We start from the raw sequence: 22,087 nt of genomic DNA on the forward strand, positions 1-22,087 counted from the left end.
CGTATTGGGCTTCTTCTTCTTCTTTTATGCCTATCGAAACCTATAACATATCTTGTGATTAGACCAAAGAACTTTGCAAGTTCCTTAAACATATTTATAGGCTTCGACTCTTCTACAATAGTTATGTTCTGCTTTCGTTATCCGCCGACGGATGTTGAAACCATCAGTACGGTTAAAATCGCTGATTAACATTCGCACACTTTCAGCCTTTCTAAAATTCCAGTAAATCCATTTTCTGGTAGCTTTTGTAACAACAAGAGTAAACGTAATTGATAGGAGATCTGAAAGCTGGTTATAAATGCAGCGTTTTAAATTTACCTTCAGCCCATTGCATTCGAAAAATGTCCTTGCCACCTTCTCCAGAGTCCATTGTAAATCCAACACAATTTAGGATCAGTAATTATTTATATAACTTAGTTTACCAATCTAAATTTTAAGGCGGTCTCTGAAAATAATGAAGCCTTTTCGGTTCTTGACCTCGAACTTTCTCTGTACATACAACTGTTTATTGGAATGGAAGTTATTAAAATCTCCATTCGAACGAAACTTTACCAGAAAAGTTTTGACGTCTCTTTAGACAATTATCGGCGAAAATTGACGTTAGTGGTTTCCTCACTGTCTTATTCACTGAAACATGGCGACCTATCGTTTATACGGGTGAAAAAATTCATCAATTAAGCTACCGCAAAACCAGACCAAAGAGCTTATAACTTCTATTTGCCATCTTTATGTTCAACACCAAAACTTTAGTTTGTTGTATGTTAATAGACCGTTGTCGGAGAGAACGTATCTGAGTTAAAACACTCATCCTTACTTGGTCCGGTTTTCTGTCGAAAGTTACCCAATAATCAGAGAGCGAGATCCTTACAAGGTTTGTCCGGAAAGTAATAGGACTGAATCGATTTAAAAGAAAATTATTGAACTAATCGTTACAATTTTTTAAAAACTTTCAATAAGCTCCTTCTGCGTCGATGCAGCGCTTCCAGCGTGATTTCCGAGCATTGAAAGCTTCACGGAAGGCATTCTCCGGAATGGCCTTGAGAGCCGAGGTGAAAGCTTGGATCCTCTCTGTTGTCTCTAAAGGCTTACCTTTCATCGACCTGTATGGCGACTGCGGAAGCGTAGGGATGCCGCGTAGTCGTGGTGCACCTTCCAATCGGCTGCGATGGCTTGTCGGATCCGATTGACCCTTCGTTTGAGTCTCTTGCGGAGGAATAAATTCATAGTGGACGATGCCTTCGATGTCAAAAAAGACAATGATCATCTTTTTCGCTTTGGATTTGCTCATTCTTCCGGTCTTCACAGTGACCTGTTCCCGGCCCTCCAAAAAGGCCTGGTGCCACTTCTTGCTAAAGCAACTTCTGGATAAGTCTGTTTGATCATATCAAACGTCTCTGTCGCAGATTTACCGAGGTTCACACAGAATCTAATCGCGTACCTGTGCTCTATCGAACGCTGCATTTTCGGCTTGCAACACTCACAGAAACACGTTGCGTGAAAATGTTTGTCCTGATTCTCCAGGTGCTTGGAGATAACTGACCAGCCGCTCGTTTGTTAGCTAGGAACGCACTCTTCCGAATCCAGTCGGCGTGCGCACGTTCCGAAGTGCTGTCGCGGCGAAAAAAAATCAGTCTTATTACAACCCTATATTGTTCGCTGCTCAGCAGTTTAGCTTTTAAGAAACTCAAGAATTTCAACTTTTCCCAAAATTTGTAAAATTTAATCCACATTTTCGTATTCGAAACTGAGCCAGAGCCATTTTCAGCTCAGAGCGTACACTTCCAGATATCACTCAATATACGTAATTGTTGTTGTTGTTTTCCTCACTAACCTATGATCTTTCTCACTACAATAACGCCGAAGCATCCAATCGCAACTATTATTGACTATTACCTATGCAACGCTTCAATCCGTCGAGCCACAAAAGTGACGCGTTGACATCCTTAATTGGAGTCCATTATGTCAGCTCACACATCGCTCACGAAAACAGCAAACACACATTGATGAGAGCACATACTCTCGCACATAGTGGACGTGTGGCAGTAGCGGCGGTACGCAGCTTACGACTTTCGGCCGCACTGCAAGCTGCGACCCGCCAAATGCGGTCGATGCGGCACAGCGGCTCTCATGTCGCTTCACACTGACCGGCCTCGATGCGTCTGTCAGTCAAGTCGGCCGAGCCGCAGCAAACAAACGTTCAGGCAATAGTTTATGGCTAGCGCTAAGCACTTAACTGTCTGCCGCGTCCTTGTAATGGTGAGCAACGGCTACAAGCGGCATATGGCATTGTGCTGGCGAAAGACAATCAAATCTTTGCCAATTGAAACTGAAATTGAAATTGAAAAATTTCACAAAGCGAATCTCTAAGGTCGCATCAGTGCGACGGCCGACAATAGTAGCTACAACATAGCACAACAACACACGTTGACCGCCGATGGGTGGCTGACTGGCCCACCACATGCGGCAGCGCGGCGGCTTGAGTAACTACTGCTGATTTTCCGAGGCGGCTGAGAGACGAAAGCAACGAGCAACGATATGTTGATAATGATGTGGCAAGTGGCAGCAGCGACAATGTTGCTGTCGTAATTACGTGGCTACCACCGCCAACACTGTCGCTTTCACAAACACACACACTCACATACATATATCTCTGTGCTATTACGCCGCAATCAATCGGCTGTTTTCGGACTGCATTGTGGCACTATCGGCTGCTGGTGATGGCGGTGGCCGTAATTTGATTATGCTGAACGCAGTGGCAGGCGGCATATTACGCAGTCTGCCGTTGACCGCGTAAAATCGTTTGCCGTCGTCGCCTGCACTTTGCATGTTGCCAGCAGCGTTGCATTTCAGTGCACAGATCCGCGGAGGTGAGTGTGTGTGTGCGTTCGCGAGTTGTCACTGTCATTGTTGGCGTGTCAGCGTCATCAATGCCATTGTTAGTGAGAGAGTGGCGGTGACGCTTGTCAACTTGAAGCGCCAGTCGCGCGCGGAGCTCGCGCACACATCGTCCTCCAACTGCAGGCTTGCATTCGAGCGCCGGTAAGTGTAACGCAAACGCGTAATTTTAGTTTCAACTGTTGTACTATTGTCGGCGGCGGGGTAAATCCATTGAAATCCCAGCAGCGCTGCGTCAAGTGGCTCGTTGGCACCGCTGCGTCTGTCTATCACTATGTCAATACACTGAATTCGCGTGTCAATCAATTTGAGGTACAATGATACTCAACGATGTTCGAGTTATTATCGCTTCTCGGTTACGTCGGCGGCTGGTGATTTGCGGTGGATGAGCGCCTCCAAAACCGCGCGCTCTTACTCTCACCGCTTCTGGGGAGGTGGTCTCCATATTGAGTTTACTATGGAAAACTGTGAGTTTTTGAACTGCGGTAATCGAAACTAGTGTAGAGTTACCGAGTAATCAATGAATAATAATTATAACATATCGGAGAAGTATAGCAGGCCATGACTTCAACTCATTCAAAAATTTGTGGTTGCCGGCAATGTGTTGCTGGGTCCTTATATAATCGAACTTCATTTAAACGGAAAGCTATGAAATGTTTAGATATCTTAAGAATCCAGAGGCCAAAACCTCGGCTTCATGGCATTTTTCGAAGAACGAAGCTAAAAACGAAGGGAGCTTCAGGGGAATCTTAAGATTCGAATCAGCTAATCTTTGTACATATAAATATCTTTTACCAAGGAGCGATTCCAGTTCTTATAACTTTATTTTTAGTAAAATAACTAAACTGCTGATCCATGGAATGAATGTTTTCAAGGACGCTCCGTATCAAACCGGTATCAGACATCAATTAAGTACGTGCACCGATGATCTCTACAGCTTCTTTCTAATTAATCCAGATATTTCTCGGAATCTTTCCCAGAATTTCGGATTTTACCAACAAGTTATTTTATGATTAGATCAGTTTAGATACCTGGCTGCAACGATAATGTAGAAAACTGTAAGGCTGATGGGCTTGCTAGAAGCTTAAGTCTCAATAACTGCGGAATGGGAACGTGTGGCTCCGTTATTTTCATATGGAACTTGGCCGTTGGGTCAGACCAGCGCAGCAAGGGTTGGTCAACTACCAGAAACCGTGCAGTCGCAAGGCCTTACTAGGCTGAGGCCACAGGTTTCATCTTTAAATGATTGTAGGAGTTCTAACTGGACTCCGATCGGGACTTATGCCATAAGATTAAACATCTTAGCGGATGTCAGCTGCATCAGCAGTGTGAAAGACGATGAGATAGAATCCTCACAGCACTTCCGTATCGAATGTTCCGCTTTTGGCAGATCAAGACAAAAATACCTCGGATCTCATACTTTCAGACCTCCAGATGGAGTGTTGTGTTAGATGCAGAGCGTTTTGCCGATAACTGATATCCCAATAAAGGAAATTCCATTTGGCTTCACAAAGGACTGTATATAATAGCCTAAGTGTAATCCCCCGCCATACTGTGGGGTCAGCCATCAAACCTAATCTAATCCGATGTTCCAATAATTGAATAAGCAACCATAGGGAGACACTCCGGGTACTCTTGGGAATTTTTTGCCTCGACAGCATTTTTACTTACAGAAAATTCCCTACACTTTCAAGGCTCTCTGAGGGCGCGCGTCATAATCTCGCATTTATCTTAAGAAAAGTTGAATTTGCAGTTGTCATGTTGTTATCTCATCACGGCGGCACTTCAATGTCGGTGGAGCGCTTACAACCGTTTCTTACTGCCACTTTATTGTTGTTGTGAGTAATTGTTTATTAAAGAAAGAAAGAAAGTACAAAAAAAAAGAATCACAAATATAAGGAAACATAAAGAAAGTGTAGTCATATTGGCAGGCAAACGTCAGACACACAAGAATTGCAACGAAGACATAACGGCGCCATAAGCTCGTGCTAACCAACGAACAGCTTCTCCACCTGTCGCACGACGGAAGGCGAAGCAGCAAGAAGGTAATGAATAAAGCGAGAGAAAAAAACCAAAAATGACAATGAAAAATTCCATCAGAACGTGCCACAAGCGTTGGCGCACAGCACCGTTCCGTAATGACGTTTGTTTCTTTTGCCAAAACGAAGACGTAATGCCTACCGTCGCTCGACTCGCGACTCACGGCTGCCTGCCACATGGCAAGGCACATTTTAGGTCCGTTACCGCCGTGCCACATTAGCAGTAAACAGCGAAAACTTTTACGTCCTCGACGTCTTGATTGGCGTTGGTGGTGGCAGTCGCGACGTCGGTTTGGACTGTGGGGATCTTGCCCGCCGCGTGTTTTTCGGCAGTTCGACAGCTCGACAGTGGCTGGCTGAGTCTGAGTGCGAGCGCGCGCTTTGTTTGTTGCTGGTTCTTTGATACTTTTGCATGTTCTCTTTCCTCTTTATTGCATTTAAGCTTTTTTTGCTTGATTCCTATTCTTTGGTGCATTTTTTTCTGTTTTTGCTTTTGGCAATTGTGCTCTGAATCGAGCTTATGGCAGGTCGTGCTATCTTCCAAAAATATATGAAGAGGTACTCATATGGTTATATACATATGTATGTACATGTGGGGAGGTCGAAAAGCTTACCTTAAGTACCTTCTTTCATTGGGGCTCCTTAGTGTTATTAGTTTAAAATATGGTTCTGAAGATAGTGTAGCCAGACTGTTGGCTCAATTTCTAGTGGAGCTGAAGACAGTGTAACCAGACGATGGACTCATTTTTAGCCCTATTTATTCCTGTTCTAACCACAGCTTTTAAACTCTTACTCAAAGTAGTTCAAATTATATACAACTGATCCCGACAGTATCTAAATGAGGATTATAGCAAGTCTGATATAAAAATATTTTTAAATGCTTTCATGTTTCGACAGTCAATTCGAATCGATAAAATCCCGAAATTATAGTATAATGTTTTCGGGATCATGCAATTTCGGGATTACATAATATTATTATGCTGTAAAATGTTCCAAACCATTGAATCACTAAAGACAAAAAATAAAAGCGGGAACTATCTGTAGACTAATCGTACGTTCTATAGAAATTTAAACCAATCCAATAAACTTAGAACTAGCAAGAGAGCTGTTTTGTGGTCTTAGAGTTACCTTCTTAGATCTTCTGAAATTTCGTTCTATGGAAATTTTACACAATCCCATTTAAAACTTTAAAGATAGCGGTTTGTGATCTCGGGACTGTATTCTAAGAAATCCCGAAATTTCGGGACTCACATTTCTATGTCCAGAACATTCTTAAAAATACTAAAAACTTTTTCGCAGAAAAGAAGCTAGTAACAATAACCATTAAAAACAATATTAAGAAGATGGTGACCATGTAGGTAATGTAGTGAATATGTATGTACATATGTACATACATACATACATATGTATATTTATGAGATAAAGTTTTAAAAGTGAGCTACAATAGTTTCTTCAGTAAAAATTTTTAAAAGTAGACCTTTTGAGCAGTATGAGAGCAGTATAAGCACACTGTCACCGAAATGAATTGAAAATTTTCAAAATCCCGAAATTTCGGGATTGCAAAAGTGTGCACCGAATTCAACGGCTGGTCATTTACTTTGCTTTTCAGATTAATTTCTTCGTTATTACTATTTTTTTTGATAGAAAAGTTCGATTAAACAACAAGATTCATACAAAATCAACCCTGCATTTTTCTAAGCTTAATAAATCTCCATTTGAAGCAATGATTGAATTCTGCATTTTAAATTTTTGGAAGAAAACATTTAAGTCAATATGAGATATTTATAAACACACGGATACCGAAAATAATTTACAAGTTAAAAAATCCCGAAATTTTGGGGATTGATAAAATTTGCATCAAATTCTTGGGTTCCCTTGTTTCTCTATATTACTAATTTTCTGATAGAAAAATTCGACCAAACATTAAGATTCATCCAAAATCAACCCTGAATTTTTCTTGGCCTAATAAAGCCAAACTTTAAGCAAATTTTAATTTCTTCTAATTTTATTGTTATTTTTTTTCTGTATTTAATCGTAAAGGTGGTTTTGCAAATATTAACACTACTTATATGTATAGCGGTAATTATTTTTCGACTCCGCCAGTTATCGTACTTTTCGCTCACCCCTTGCGAGTAGCGGGTGCCATTCGGCGTCGCACAGCCTTCACCTCTTCACTCCCTGTCACTGGCACTGCCACTTGCCATCACACCTTGACGCGTCCTCCCGCCACTCACCGCGCCACTCCGCACTGCGCCGCTTTTGTTTATTGCTGGATTTTTCATATGTCAGCTATAAACGTAAATTTAACTGCTGAATGACGTCTAAAGTACGCGAAATTTTTGGCAATTCCACTCAAGCGCCCCAAAATGCACGTTGCCAACGCCGCTGGCGGCCGTTTAGACTTGCGACTGTTATTGTTGTTGTCGCGTTTGTTGTTATTGTTATTATATTTGCTGTTGTTGTTGTTATTGTTATTATATTTGCTGTTGTTTTTATTATTTTTGTTTTGTTTGTTGTTGTTGTTGTTGCTATTAACATTGACTGCGCTGGCATTTAATGTCTCAAAAGTATATTTTTGGGCCGCTTCCATGGGGGCACGCACACACACACATACACAGCCATCAATGAGTATACAGTTATGCAGAAGTTGCACGTCGCTTGTTAATGTTGGCTCTAAGTTTTTGTGTATTTTTCGCCGTTTTTGGTTTATATAATTTTCGATTTTTTTTTGCATTTTGTTTTAAATTTTTTTTGTATATTTTGCTACATTCTCCCCCCTTTTTATTTCGGTTGTTTGGCATTTTGTAATCCTTTTCCTGTTTTGGCGGTTTGGTTTCATTTGCTCGCAGTCGCTTTGCTTCATTTCAGTTTGGTTCGGTTTCAATTTGATTTCGTTTGTCGTGTGCTGTTGTTGTTTCCGGATTAATTTTTGCTATTCCGCTCTATATGCATGTATAAATATGTATATGTGTTTGTGTGTATGTGTGCTTGCAACCGCTTCCTTTGCCTTACCTCAACGCTTGGTGTGTCCTGCAAATGCTCAAAGAATGGTACGATTTTATTCCTTTTAATTTACTAAAGTGGCTTATTAAGGCATATCACGAGGTTCACTGCGGCTTCACACACACACATACACACGCACACATGCATAGATATGGCACGTAGAGGCATTGCGACGACGGTACTGAAGAAGAGTCGTACGGACGACAAGGCTTAAGGCTTATCGTTTGCGCCATTATTTGGCTTGTATATATGTATAATTATACATACACATACATAACTACGCAAATACAAACATACACACATATAATTACACATATACAAGCCATACACTTACCAAAAATAGTGCAAACCCCTCTCTGTAATTTTTATTTCCACCGTTTGGTGACTGTTCTTTGGCAGTTGTTTGTTTATTTTGTAATTGTTGTTGTTGTTTTTTTTATCTTCTTGTTTTTCTTGTCGTTTCCATTTGTTTACTTTGCTTTGCTTTCATTAAGCTTTGTTATCCTTTTTTCGCCGGCAAGTTTTTGCCAAATATTCACTGTATAATGTGTCGTTGTCGTCTTCGGTTGGCCTAACGAAGGTTACGAAAATCCACCAAAAAACCGCAAACTACATGAAAATGCCATGAAATCAAAACAGTAATACAAAAACAACAGCATGCTTTTATGGGCGAAAGTAAATGATTTAAAATTGAAGTACCCCTCGAGGTATGAAGACGTTAAATTATGATTATTGTGAAAGTTCTTAAAGTTCAGACGTAATAAAGTATACTTTTAGGCGGCGAAAATACTTGGAATGGCTCGTAAATCTTTTCGGTGCAAATTTCACGTTGCCATTTTTAATATTTTTGGATATATATTTACATACATTTAATACATACACAGATAAATGAGTTGAGAAAAATTTAGTTTATGTGAAGTTGGGTAAAGTAAGGGTATTTGAGATATGGTGTAGCGTGATGCGTAGTAGCATGAGGTACTTATGGAGTGTTATAATTTCAAAAACATTGATTTTCTTTAATTTATATTATCGAATGAAAAATATTCTTCAAAAATTTGAAGTATAACCCGCAAATAATTTCGGAGATATGAGCGTGTTTGTAAGAATTGTTTAACTTAATGTAATCAGCTTCCAAAGCTTTAAACACGTATCTTTCGAACTCCTGTTTTCAGAGTCTGCGAGGAAAATTTTCCCGAACAGTTGGACCGATCAAGCTGAAATATTAACTCGATCTTTTTAAATAAAATTATTATGTAATGCCCCAGGGAATAAGATTTTCGAAAATAACGATCCGAAAAGTTAACATAAGAAACGATCAGACTATGATAAAGTGAGATCGACATACGATTTGCAATGATAAGTAAGGTTAGACATGTGCTTAAGAACCGCTTAAAGTGAATGAGATTAAGCTTATCCCATGCTAAATTTTACTAGTTCATGTCGAATAATTTATTGGTCCAGGTAAATCTGCATAATCCCAAAAATTTAATCGATTTTTCGAATAACAGGTCTTTTAATAGGGACGCTATAAAATTAGAATGAGAGGAACAGCAAACGACGCCATATTTTTCCCGCTCTTTTGACATTTCTCTTTAGTAATGTTCGTTATTTCATCGATATAAGATCAAACAACGTGTCGAGATTATTACAATTTTCTACCGAAATTCGGAGTCAGTGGCCTCAACTTTAAAAGCGCTACGTCTAATTTATGGTCGTAATCATCCTGTCAGATCAACACTTGAGGGTCTAGTGGAAAAATTTGCTTCTCAAGCACAATACAAAATGTTCTCGTGCCAGTGGACAAAGAAGTGCCCGTAGTGTCGAGAATATTGCTGCCGCTAGCGCATCCATTGAGGAAGACCCAAATCAGTCCCTTACATGTCGTTCTCAATCGTTGGTCAACTCTGCAGCGTCGTTGTGGCAAAACTTGCGCACAGATCTTGGCCTACATCCTTACGAGATCAAATTGACGCAAGAACTAAAGCCACTTGACGTCCAGAATGCTCACGAATTGGGCTGAGCAGTAACTTGAAAATTATCTGGATTTTTATTGAAAAATCATCTTCAACAGTGAATCTCATTTCTGGCTGAATGGCTTCGTCAATAAGCAAAATATGCGTTATTGGTTAGGCAGCAAATCGTACTCCATGAGTGATCATTGTGTCTCTAAAAAATTACGGTTTGGTGCGTTTTATTGGCCAGCGGCGTCATTGGGCCTTACTTTTTCCGTGATGATCAAGACCGACACGTTACTGTGAATGGACATCGCTATCGCTCAATGATAACCGAATATTTTTGCTCCAATTGGACAATACGTGGTTCCAACAAGACGGCGCCACAAGCCAAACAGCGAATGTCGCAGTCGATCTATTAGAAAACAAGTCGAAAACCTGTCAAGAGTAGTTTTTAGGAGCAGGTTTTTACCGGCTGATACGCTCAAAGGTTTTGAAACGACTATGGGAAGAATGCATAGAGTAAGTGTATATTAGTTACTCAAAGTAATTGTTGATTCGTGAGATTATTCTTTTTATTTTGGAGGGTGTCTTTCGATCTTGGCTATTTTCTTTATTCACAGTTCCTAAATCACAATGAAAATACACATACGTGTTTCATAACCACGATCTTCAAAGTATGCATATGCTATATTAATATGTTTTGAAAAACTTCATTTCGCGTTCGAATATTTCAAAATTATTTAATTTTTTTTTAACAACAATAGCTCTCGTTCGCTTTAAAAGAAACTCATTAAATTTACTAATAAAATATGTATGGACCTACATATTTCTATTTTAATGTAGTTTCCAACAGAAGGAAACTTTGTCGGATCATTTTCAGCTGCGTCGGTGGTGTAATGGTCAGCATAGTTGCCTTCCAAGCAGTTGATCCGGGTTCGATTCCCGGCCGACGCACAGATTTTTTATTCAAGAAACATGCTTTTTAAAGATGTTTTTTAAATAACAGAGGCATGATCATAACCTCATAACCATTAAACTTCTTACTGGCATTATTGGAATATCGGAATCATTTTGAAAGATCATTCGAGTTTAAAAAAAAACTGACGGCGTGATTGGTTTCAAAATCACTAAATGTTTTCGAAAAACAGTCTGTGAAACAATGCTTTCCGACTACCAGGAAGCAGACGATCCATCGGCCGAATATCATGGCAGAGGTGAGCCGAAGTCGAGAAAACCACGTCAAAGCAGATCAAAAATCAAGGCTGTGTACTGTATTGATTCTTCAGAGTTTTTCGCCAAATTTTCAACCAATGTTGTACCGATACCATCTTATTTAACTCTGTGTGACTTCAGCAATCTCAAACGACCGCTCCGGGAAACCATTTGAGTAAATTGAAGACAATAAACGTGAATCGTTACGCGCATTGAAGGCTATTCCGGAAATTGACATTAACGACTGTTTCGAGGAGTGGACAAATTTTTGGTACAAGTGTATCGGAGTCAAGAGGGAATAATTTAATAATCTTAAAATTATGAATAAAGTCTTACTATTTTTTGCAAATCCTAAACAAAAACATGTTTTATGACCGAGTTTTCTCGTAAAATAATCGATTTTTCGAATGTCAGGAATCGATTCTTAATCGACTTCGACTACTGAAGATCGATTCCGAAAAATCGATTATTTTACGCGAAAACTCGATTCCCGAGTAGAATCGGAATCGAGTTTACCATCCCTACTGGCAGCCATCGCGTGCACATACATATAATAACCTCCGCACAATAACCACCACATAAAAATGATATTTTTTCCATGTTATTTATATGGAAAACAGAAAATTTGAAACAGGCACCTCTTAATATTAATATTAAGAGCTCATCTTTTGAGTGACTTTCTTTTTCACATTTTCGAAAGTTTTTAGCCTGTTTTTCAGTTGAAAAAAAAGGTTGCCTTAGAATGGCACACCCTAATATACATATGTACATAAGTATACACCTATAAAAGTTCAACTATAAACTATTTAATACAACTTAATTCACCAAATATTTATATACATATGCTTGTATACATATGTACATAAATAAACGTAAGTATGTTTGTAGCATTAGTGTCTATTCGCTGTCTCAGCGCTTATGCTTAAACAATTTCATTCGCTTAGTAACAGTTGCTTCCGCTTAAGAAAATAACAACAAATAAAGCGCGGCAGCTGATTAAATAATACTTTAAAGCAACAAATACGGTATATAAATAATGATTTAACAAAGTGCTAGCAACATTTAAATGACATAGAAAAACAACAACAATTATACACACACATTTACACATACAACTGGTAAAGTAAACAATTTGTCATCCAGATTTCAGCAGCTGCGGTGTCCGAGTGGTTAAGGAGATGGACTTGAAATCCATTGGGTTCTACCCGCACAGGTTCGAATCCTGTCCGCAGCGACACAACTTTTTTCGTTAAATATTCTTATAACAGATATTTTATAAATCGTTGAAGAAAATCTTTCTAAGGTAGTTAAAGAGATCTTGTATAACTCTGCACAGTGAGATATGAAAAATATTTCTCTATAAAGGCTGGTAGGCACTATCTTAGCCTAATAAGTAAATGTTCAAAGCGCAGAATAAAAAAAAATTAAATGAGCAAGCAAAAGCGAGATATTTGGCTACCGATGACCTAATTTTAATATAGTCAGACAGATTGTATGTATGTAAGATAAAGATAAGTAGATAAATAGTGGCGCGATCACTGCGTCGGTAGCAATGAACGTTATCGAAGCTATATTCATAGAAACAGTTAGTAGCATGAGAATTTATTCTTCATTGTGGTATTATAGACATATAACGGGTGATTCAAGCAGAGGAGCTTTTTCAATAGTCTTTTTTTGACAGATCACGAGGGTGTCATGTCAGACTGTCATGTTATTTTTGTTCAGTATTTTTGGCATTCCATCTTGGAAAGACTTACGCTTGAACAACATTTAAAAATCGTTCAACTTTATTACGAAAATTCAAGTTCTGTAAGGAATGTGTTTCGCGCGCTTCGTTCAACTTATGGTCAATATAATTGCAACACCATCACTCATATAGGCTACTTCCAGCACGCAGTGAAGAAAATATAGCAGCCGGAGTTGAAAGTGTACACGAAAAGCGTGGGAGTCGCCGTTCGCAGCGACTCGGAATGACGTATGAAACGACTTGGCGCATTTTACGTCGAAGGTCTTAAATTGAAAGCGCAAAAAATACGGCTTGTACAAAAACTGAAGCTCCTCGACTTTCCACAGCGACATCGCTTCACTCTATGGGCTTTTGAAAAGTTCGAAGAAAACCCGACGTTTTCGAGCCGAATTGTGTGCAGCGATGAGGCCCATTTCTGGCTCAATGGGTGTGTAAATAAGCAAAATTGCTGAACGAAGAGCACACTCCAGAGATTCAAGAGCTGTCGTTTCATCGGGCCAGTATGGGGTTAAAAGTTTTAGAGCCCTCTATTTGTCAAATAATGTCACGTCAAGGCACGTTAAAAAATAAAGGGAAAAGCATCAATAAACAACTTCATCCACTTTCTTAAGATGTCTTCTATAAACAAGTAAAACTTCAACCCCGCCTATATTTCATATTGACGCTTTCAACTAACGGGTTTTTCAATAGGGACGCTACAAAAGTAGACCGATAGGGACAGCAAACGACGCCATACTTTTTCCCGCTATTTTAACATTTCTCTTTAGTAAGGTTTGCCATTTCATCGTGAAAGGATATACGATTCAACAACGTGTGGAAATTTTTAAAATTTAGTACCAAAATTTAGAGTTAGTGGCCTCAAGTGCGCGTAGTATCGAGAGCACTGCTGCTGGGTTCTCAAGCGTTGATCATCTCTGTGACGTCGTTTCGGCAAATTTTGCTAAAAGATCTTGGCCTACATTCTTACAAGATCAAATTGACGCAAGCACTGAAGCCGCTTGACTACCAGAGTCGTCGTATGTTCGTGAATTCGGCCGAGCAACAACTTGAAAATGATCCGGATTTTCATCGAAAAATCATCTTCAGCGATGAGGCTCATTTCAGGCTGCAATCCACACGTACTACATGAGCTACCATTGCATCCCGAAAAAATTTCGATTTGGTGCGGTTTGTGAGCTGACGGTGTCATTGGGCAATACTTCTTCCGTTATGATCAAGACCGGCACGTTACTGTGAATGGGAATCGCTACCGCTCAATGAAACCGAATTGGATGATATGGACTTGGACAATATGTGGTTCCAACAGAACGCCGCCACAAGCGACACAACGAATGTCAGAATCGATTTATTGAAAACCAAGTTTGGTGAACGTGTTATCCCACGAAATGGCCCAGTCAATTGGCCGCCTTGGTCGTGCGGTTTAACGCCGCGAGACTAGTTCCTGTGGGGCTACGTCAAGTCTATGGTCTATGCCAACAAGCCGGCGTTGATTGATGAACTTCGCACGAATATCGAACGTGAAATTGCAGCAAATCGGCCGATTTATGCCTGAAAATCGTCAAAAATTGTGTTCAGCGCCTGGACCTTTGCAAGCGTGCCCGTGGTGGCCATGCAAAAGAAATAGAGAAATAAATAATTTCATTGTTATGCGAAACCGTTTTTGTTGCGCTCTTATTTAAAACTCCGTTATTATAAAAAGCTTAAAAAGGTTTTGAAACGCGATTTTGATCAGATAATGGTTTCGATTGAACTGCCAGCAATGAAAAAAAAAATTACTGATATATCAGACAATAACATACATATCTTAATAAGCTGAAGTATGTAGATAGTATTATATGGTTGTTATGATGAAGCCTTGATAAGAGCTTTCATATTATACTGATTCCAACCTATCAGTTACTAGTTTCAGCTTTCAGGGTTTTTTTCACATCCTACTACAAGCTGGAAAGATTTCGTCTAACTGGTGACTTACTTGTATCATCATGCTGAAGACTAGTCGCAGGGTTGCATTGGTGGTCATTTCTAACTGTGTATAATCGCAGAGAGTACGAGTTCTGTCGATTATTTTAAAAAATTTTCGAAGATTTAGTCTAATACATACTTCGGTTATGGTTAGGCGTATAGATACTTTTAAGTGAAGAAACTGGGAGAGAGCTTTTCCAACTCTCAAAGAAAGAAAATGCTCAAAAACAGAACTGAAGAAGAATAACTGTTTCGCAAGATTTTTTTCTGAACAAAATTTTGCCAAAAATAAACCTTAATCCTTTGTCAACAAGGAGCTGCACTCGCGTGCCGCACTGTGGGCACAAATCATGCCCCTCGCCTGGGTTATGTATGTGTGTTTGTGTGCTGCCACCAATCATTCGCATGCCAATGCTTGCACCATTTGCGCGTATATGCAGACGACCCTAAATAAATACCAGCATACTCACACACATACATATATATGGTACATACTTGTATATTATTGCTGGCACTCATGTGGCCTTTGGCTAGTACGTGTTGTCCATATTGCCCCATGCAGCTAGATGCCACCAATACCAGCGCATACACACGAGACTATATTGTTGCTGTTATTGTTGCCGCTGCGACAACACAAAAGCTGCCAATATGCATATCGACAGCCGGAAAGAGCTTGTGAAAAGCAGCGAACAAAGGTGCTGAAGCTGATGCGGCGCAATAACGGACCAACAGCACCGGGGACAGCGGATTGAGGGGTAAAGAGGCGACTGGCAGTACAGCGGGGGTAGCGGACAGTTATCGGTAACTATTGAAGGGATGCAAACTTGTCGATGAAGCGGTTGCACGAGTTACATCCACTATGCCACACACTGTTTGCAACACCCCCAGGGAGGCCTATTTGCTGTGTCAGCAACTCGATTTTATCTGCGCTGCTGCCGGGCGCTTAGAGGACACCTGCATTGGAATTTGCGCAGAGATGCTGGTGTGGCACACAAACCCACACACAGACGTTTTGTATGTGTGTGACAACATGTGCTTGTGGCTCTTAGCCGATTTGGCATATGTTGCATGCTGTATGCGGCAGTTGGTGGCAAGACAAAGACAAAGCGGACTGGCGACGCAACGGACCGGCCAACTAACAACGCCAAAGTTCAAATCTATGAATATGCCCCAACACATATACACGCACACACACACAGCAAGGCGCATGGGTCGACTTGTATTGCGTTGGGTGACCTCTGCTGCATGCCACCCGCTCTGCGTTTGAATTTTTCATTGCCACACAAAATGTTGCACGTGCGCAGAACAACATGCCACATGCCTCTGCATGGTGGCGCTTGTAGGTGCGCAACAAAATGTGTTAATTAAGCAAAAGGTAACAAGCGACACACACACACACACACAGCCATACCGTTACACGAGGCAGTGCCGAGCAAGAGCGGTTGGATACGAAGCTGCGCGGCGCACAAGTGTAGGCAATGCGGCAGCAATTGATGATAAGCTTTGCACATATGTATGTATGTGCGCATGTATTGGTGTGTTGGTGCTGCAGACGGTGAAAGCGATGGGTGAATGTGTCTGCAACACAAGGATCTCCCCTCTGCCCGCTGCTACGCCTACAATCGCGCGAATGTATTTGCAACAATGGGCCTACAATGCGTTGGATCTGGCTCAACGCTCTTACTGTTGGGTGGCTGGACCACTGCAACATATTGCTGCCGTTGCTGGTGGTTGTAATGTGGCAGGGTTGCATGCTTCGCTGCTGGGCTGCTTGATTGGCGTTGAGCACTGGACATATGGGTAGGAATATGTATGTGTGCGATATACATGTGTACATACATATATATACATGTATGTCTGTGTGTTGCAACAACAACAACCGAATCGATAACAATCAAGCAGAATAATTCGAAATTGGAAACTACAAACAAAACGGTGCAACCAAAATAAAAAAGCAAATAAAACGAGAGTTTTATTTCTAAGAACAATAGCGAATAAATGGAGAAGGAATGTGATAAACGATGAGCGCAGACAATGGCGTAGGTGCTGATGGGTTGGCTGTTGGGGGTTGGGGTGTTGACAATCGACAGGAAACGGAAAGGTGTTGCACATGAACTCAAGTTGAAGCTTACAATAGAAATTAAATGTATGTATGTATGTGTGGATACACAGACACATACATAAATATGCATGTGTATGTGCGACTTATGTTTGTGTAGCGCTGATAATGCCTTAAACAGCAAGCGCGCGGCAGGGATTAGCAGCTTGTCCTTAGAAAACGGGCCTGTTGTCCGTGGTGGCATGAACTACATTGATATATTGTGTATTACAAATGCTCTGTGTTCCTTACCTGTCGTTATTTCTCGCTGTGTTGGTTCATTATCAATTGTATTGATAGAAGTATTAATGTAATTCGTCATTTACGTACCAGTAAAGAGAGCAAAGATTATGACATTATTAGCATATTTGATACAGTCTCATGGGTTTAGGTTGCAAGAGCTATTTATGGATTTAGAAATTTTAAAACCCAAATTTAAGTTTGTAATGATAACCTGAAAATTAGGTATGGGAAGAATAGTTCAGATTCAAAAAATCTATAGCTAGGCAACATTAGGTTATATTGGCCAGCTGTCACACCATACACAGACCGACTGGTTCTTAGTAGAGATGCAATACAATAATTAGAGTTGAAGCATTCCTCAGACTTACGTCAACGCTTTTTGCGAACTTTAAGAGCAACTTCATATCTAATTTTGATGATTCATCAAGTCCTTTCAACTGCGAAGCTTCTAGATATCTAAGACGAGTTCTAGATAAGGCTGCACATTAGTATAGGAAGTATTCCAGTGTCTCTCTTCAAAACTGTGTAAATTAATATAATGCATTTTTCCTTCGGCGCTCATGTCCTTAAAGCATGCCATCATCAGGGTGAGTCTTCAGTTAGTCCTTTCGGAAATTTTATTGCATATTATATTTAGTGACTTTTGTAATTCCTGTTCTGGTTCGCTAGCCAGACGGATGGCACTTTTGGCAACTGCAGCAGCGATTTCGTTTACTGGAAGTCTTTTTTGGCCTGGAACCCAGTATAGCAGCTAGCAGCCACCACATCTACTGCCTCGCTGCTGCTAAGAACATGCTCTGACGAAATAAGAAATAATCTTACCTCGATTGTCACCTGGCTATCGACGTATGTATTGGTCTTCCTTATGTTGCTTTCTGCGTTGTCTATTTCAGCCGCTTTTCTCACTTCCGCCGGGAAGATACTGTAGTATTTAGGAAGCTTGTATGCTTGCCTGAGATCCAGCTCTAAGCTGAATTTTTTGCAGAGAGCTGTGTCAACGTCTGATGTGTTTATGACATCAATCATACTATGTCACAAACTCTGAGTCATCGCTCAAGAATTGATATTCTTATAGCCGTAATTCGTGACTGATCTCCTCATATCGATATTCTATTCCTTATTGAATTACCTTATAAAAGTTCCTATCAATACTATAATATAATCTGTTGAGTGATTTTTCTGGCAAATTCGTAAGATAATTTCTATCGAGGTATACGTGTTGCCGAAGAGCCAAATAATTATTGAGTAGAATGTCAGACATACTCATGAGGAGCTTGTTGATAAGATAATACTATAGACGTTCAACACAGTGACCAAGCAGCCTAAACATAGTCTCCATTAACCGTTGTTAAGCCATAAAACCTCTCTATGAAGAGTTTTTCAAGAAATGGACCAGTAGAGTCGCATAGGCTTCAATTGGAGACATTCTGTAGGCAAGTTTATTGAATGAACTAGTAGAACGTTTAGTTTTAGTTATTTCAGATCACAACTTGATGAAGTTTAAATAAATGAATGAAGTTTAAATAAATAGAAATAATTGACAACAAAATTGGATAGTGAAATTGTATCTACTTTCTTTTCTTGAATAAAAGTTCTTTAGTGATATTTTTCAGAGATGTTGCACGAAATTAGAATCAGTTGTACATATTAGCAATTCTAACGAGCACTAAGATTTTGTTGCCACGATCTTACGTTGAAATAAATCAAGAAAAACTTTAATGTGGTAATCGCTGACATCAGTTGCAGGAAGAGAAAATTATCTCGGCTCCTCGGTATATCGACATAATCCCTCCTTCGGGAAGGATGACCTTCAGTTATTGTTTCGAAAACTATTGATGTAGCTATAGTCGTCAATTGTAGAAAAAATTTGTTTATTTTGGATCTCACACAATTCGTCGGTGGCGCAAAAAATGCTTGTGTCGTTTGGTCAGGAGAAATGTTAAAAAGCACGATTCGAAACACGCCTTTGACATTGTCGCATAGTGGACTTATGCATATATGTACTTGTAATTCTAAAAATTTACAGCAGTTGACTGTTTGGGTGTTTTAAGATGAGCCGAATCCAACAAAAGGTGTTCGCGCTCGAAGCATTTTCAAGCAAATGGTTGCCTGCTGTTTTGGAAAAACTGGACCTGTTGCAATCATGCCACTGGAACATCAAAGACCAGTAAATTTTGAATTGTGTATAACAATTTGTTTGTCAGTTTTCTTTCAATAAATCAAGAAAACCAACTGCTGAAGACGGATCACTCTTTACCACAACAATGCGAGCTCTCATACATCCCCTGAATCGACTGCATTTTTGAGCACTCAAAACAGCGATTTGATGAGTCATCCTCCGTATAGTCCTGGCTTGGCACCGAATGACTTCTTTTTATTCCCAAACGTAAAAAACTGAGAGGTTAACGTTTATCTACATCTGAAGAAGCGGTTGATACGTTAAGAGCACATAGTTTGGAGATTTGGATCGAAAATTGGTTCTAACGCATGCAAAGGTGTATAGATCCTAATGGAGAATATTTTGGAAAACGACAAAGCGATTTTCCATGATTAAATTTTTTTTTGTTCTAAAATTCCGAAATATAAAAGGCAACCTAAGTAAGTCACTTTGAATTTTAAATGCTAGTCAGTTTGTTCTCATGAATTATTTTTCTAATTCGATCATAAATTCAACTATCAGGTTTCTTTTAAAGTGGTTTCGCTGATTTTTTTAAGTTATTTTTAATAGTTGCTTTCAGAGTTTCTTAGTCTAGGATATATTGGGAAAGCCCTTCAGGCTAAATTTACCTGAAGAAGGATAAAATCACACTGTAAATATAAATGAAAATTCTCTTCGTCGGAAATACATGTCAAGAGCGTATAATTGTTATGTCAAAAACTATATTAATTCGTTGCCAAAATAACTCCCATCGAACGTTTTATTCATGTTTAACCGCTGAATGAGCTTCTTACCATTTTCAGGCATTTTAATACAAATCTTTAACTTGCCTTCAAAATAGGCTACTGAGCCAGTTGGTATATGGTCGGCTGCGATGGCCTTCGGTGCCTTTAGTGAATTTTGGTGTTCTCGGCTCGGCTCATTTTTGTAGCGCCACTCGCCAAATTGTTGTACAGTTTCGACGTTATATTCATAAACCCTCATCTCGTCGTTAGCAATGAAGCCAGCTACATTATCATAGATATATTTTGGTACGAGTCTAGCATTGTTGGGCATCATACCCAAATCACTAATCAAAATGTGTTGCGTTGATCCTTTCAAGCATTGTTTCTTTAACTTTTTTGCTATTATTGTGATTAACCGAGTTGAATGATGATGAAAAGATTGTTGAAATCCAAGAAATAAATTACATAAAGCTTTGTGAGCGCAGTTTTTATGAACTAATGTGGACTTGATCAGTTGGTATATCATGAGGTATCAATTTAGTGATTAAAACTTAGCTATACTGAAGCGGAAGTAAAAAAGGCATATCGTTTTTGATATCGAGTTAGTTATTTAGTTACAACTGATAGCATCTGACAAACTTATATGTAATATGATGTATGAAGTATTATAATCATAATTCAAATCTTATTCCTATAATGTATATATGTATGGTATTTACTTATAAGCTTTCTAGTTCATAAGTAAAGTCAATTCATTTAAAGACACAACCAAATCGCTAGTAACATATGAAAATAAATACACGTAGAAATATTATTACTCATTCAATATATGCATGTACATATGTAGATATGTATACATAACTACATATAGTATACATATACACATACGTATGTAAGTATATGCTCCAACGTGTATGTATGTATATAAATATATCCGTCACGCAAAGGCTTCTATTTCGTTAACAAGCTTAAAGCCGCATTTATGCAGTCGTGTTCATTGCGGGTGCACAACTGACGCATCGAGCAAACTATATGAACATACGATTAGGTATACATATGTACAAACATATGTACATATACATATGTATATATAGTTTGTGAAGCAACTCGCTGGCAAGCCAACCGAATAACCAGACAACCTACCAACCAAATATAATCCACTAACGGCGCTTGGCTTGCACATGCGAACCAATATATAAGCAGGCACATGAGCTTATATACATATATACAAATATATGTACATGTTTATTTATATACACATAATAGCACAACAGCAATCGCCCACGCAACGCATTGAGACGTCGATGAAGCTGACGTTGGTGGCCAAAATAAAGGATACTAAACCAACTGAAGCAGCAAGGCAAATATATATACTCGTATGTATATATGTATATACCAGTCGGTGCGTCAGTTGATCCTTGCAGTAGCGGCACTTAACTGAAATATTTACGTTCCCACTGCGCGCACATAATCCTTTACGCAAGCAGGCGGCGGAGGCGACAGCGGGAGCGGGCACACGGCTGGTCCGAAAAGGCCTTTCTGCCATAGCACACGGACTCGGCCGGTGGGGTGCGCTGAGCTGGTTTGTCGGTTGGTCGAGTGGTTGGTGTGGCATTGTGCGCGCCGTTGGTCAGCCGCCATGGAGAGCTAATGTGCTTCGTTGTCGACTGCCACTCACTCGACCGTGTCTGCCTACAACACACAAGCCACACAAGCCTGCTAAGCTCGATTGCTGTACGTGACTCGGCTAGTCGACGTAGTTTTACGTTGCTGTAAGTTTCCCTTCATCATGCGCCCGCCTTCGTCTTTGCACCGCACTCTTGTCTCGGTGTGCCGAGAGTCCAGCAGTTTTTTGTACACACATTTTGGTGTATATCTTTCATCAATATCGTTTGCTTTCCATTCCTTTTTTGTTGTTTTTACTACCGTCCTTGTTGTTTGTTGTTATTATTTTAGTAATTTGTTTTTGTCCATCGCATACGCAATCTCGTTGCAATAGCTGTCCCTAACACGGTTTCAACCATACCCAGTTTTCTCCAGGCCCAGCAAC

General features: G+C 39.8%; 2 non-coding genes across 2 annotated transcripts; both read left to right on the plus strand.

Annotated features, from left to right (window-relative positions):
* The first annotated feature begins 10,774 nt into the window (after positions 1 to 10,774).
* On the plus strand, positions 10,775 to 10,846 carry Trnag-ucc. Its single transcript has one exon. It is a non-coding gene; the product is annotated as a tRNA-Gly (tRNA).
* A 1,410-nt stretch (positions 10,847 to 12,256) lies between these two features.
* Positions 12,257 to 12,338, plus strand: Trnas-uga. The gene has a single exon. It is a non-coding gene; the product is annotated as a tRNA-Ser (tRNA).
* Positions 12,339 to 22,087: the final 9,749 nt, after the last annotated feature.

The sequence above is a fragment of the Bactrocera tryoni genome, chromosome 4, assembly GCF_016617805.1.
Source record: "Bactrocera tryoni isolate S06 chromosome 4, CSIRO_BtryS06_freeze2, whole genome shotgun sequence".
NCBI lineage: Eukaryota > Metazoa > Arthropoda > Insecta > Diptera > Tephritidae > Bactrocera > Bactrocera tryoni.